The sequence below is a fragment of the Magnolia sinica genome, unplaced genomic scaffold (genome assembly GCF_029962835.1).
Source record: "Magnolia sinica isolate HGM2019 unplaced genomic scaffold, MsV1 ctg238, whole genome shotgun sequence".
NCBI classification, from domain to species: Eukaryota; Viridiplantae; Streptophyta; class Magnoliopsida; order Magnoliales; family Magnoliaceae; genus Magnolia; species Magnolia sinica.
Genome location: NW_026682788.1, coordinates 105649 through 107543, shown reverse-complemented (window position 1 = coordinate 107543; position 1895 = coordinate 105649). Strand labels below are relative to the sequence as shown.

Sequence of the window (1895 nt, the reverse complement as noted above, 5' to 3'; positions counted from 1 at the left end):
TATGTGTGATGTAAAACTGACCGGGGCGCAATCCATTCTGGTCCAATGTCACTCCAAGATAGCCGCCATTAGTAACTACATTTATATAATAAATATAAGTTCAAAATACTCATGTAACATGCAGAATCATTAAAGCATGAAGCAATTCCAGCACAAACTTTACATGATATAAGTGCAGGTCCATCTCATGGCTCCATAAGAGCTAAAAAATATTTGTACAAGGCCTTTATATCACGATCCATGTTTTTAACATTTTGCCACGCCTCAAGTATCATCATCATGATAGCTTTAGGCAGACTTCTGCCAGCACGAACCAGAAGCTCCAAGACGCCATCAAATGCTCCTAAAACAATCACATAAGCACATAAGCTAAAGATTTTTTATTTTTTATTAAAAAAACATTTAAAGGGCCCATTCAAAAGTCTTTCAGATTGGAAGAATCCCCTCCACCCTCCCTCCTTTTGTTCTTTATTCTTTTCTTCTTCTTCTTTTGTTCTTTATTTCATGAGGTATTGTTCAGAATTGCTCAGGTCCAAAACTACTCACAGAAAGAGTTACTAGGATCTTAAGACCAAATGCATATGATATAAAGTATAAAGAGACCAACACTGACATTACATGATATATGATCTTACACTCATAAACACAAACAACTCTCAAATAGTTTTAGGTTACATGATCAAGAAACTGAAAAGAGCATAAAAACCATAGACAATATAAATGATTTAAGATCCAGAGCGTACCACATAACAGAGGTACAGCTGATCCATTCCATAAGACTTCAATTGCTGGAAATATGCGGAATTTGAATAAGAGGAATGATTCATTTCCAACACCAACCACTCATCCAAACTCCAGGAACAAACCAGGTACACAAAATTTGTCATTCAGATATGTCAGGTTCACTTTCACTTCAGTAATGTAACTTGCATTGAATTTATAAAGCGAAAATATGAGTATGTATTTGGTCGGCATTAAGTTCACTTCGGTCATTTCGTAGAAGCCAGAAATTAGGGAACCGAGTTTTACAAGATCTTGTCTATAATAAAGTCAAAAACAGGAAATTGCAGGTAAGGGTAACATACCAACAAATGCTTGGGACTGTACAATCACTGTAATTTTGTTATATGACCCGTTCATAATTGTCCCAGATCGAAAGAATGGTTCAGATCATCATGTAAATTTAATTATCCCACATTGACTAGATCTCCTCAGTCTACATTATCAAGTTTAGTTCACCACTTTCACTAAAACTGAACAATCTCGAGTAGAATTTCCATCCTCCATGCAGCAAAAACAAGATGCAGATCTAACATGCAGTCTCATGATGTTGAATTCAACTTAATATCATGCAGAACCAACTGCAATGATAACCACATAGCCAAATATTAAAATGAATCTATCAACACAAGGGGAAACAAAAATAATCCAAGATATGGAAAACTATGGGGAAAAGATCAATGTACCATATCCATTCTCAGGAAGTCAAGTACTGCATGGTTTTAGATCAATGTACCTGCATGGCAAACCATGATATTATTTATCTCCACATCCATATTCTTAGGCAGTCGAATGATGCTGCTTTTAGATCAACATATCTGACAACAATGACATTATCCCCCTAATGAGTAAGAGAAAGATTTAGACCACCAGAAAAACAGAGAACTAAAAAAAAAAGAAAACTGAAAGAGAGAGAGCCTTGAAAGAGATTTGGAATGCTTAGAAACGATTACACTGGTGCCATTTATAGGCTTTTCTACTTATATGAAATGACAAAAATCCCTATCTAGATGCTTCCTAAGGGCATAAAGAAAGAAAAATCCAAAACAATCTAAATATTTATCTTAACCCAGCTAGCAAACTAGAAAAAAAAATCTCATCTCACAGCTAGCTCA

At 35.2% G+C, this 1895-nt stretch overlaps 1 long non-coding RNA gene across 2 annotated transcripts; it reads right to left on the bottom strand.

Annotated features, from left to right (window-relative positions):
• Positions 1–688: 688 nt before the first annotated feature.
• Positions 689–1633, bottom strand: LOC131236134 (uncharacterized). Of its 2 annotated transcripts, none has more exons than XR_009166563.1 (2): positions 1467–1633; positions 689–1361 (listed from the first exon to the last, which is right to left on the bottom strand). It is a non-coding gene; the product is annotated as an uncharacterized LOC131236134 (long non-coding RNA). The 2 variants fall into 2 exon arrangements; XR_009166562.1 differs by having other exon boundaries at positions 1517–1633.
• Between the last annotated feature and the right edge of the window lie 262 nt (positions 1634–1895).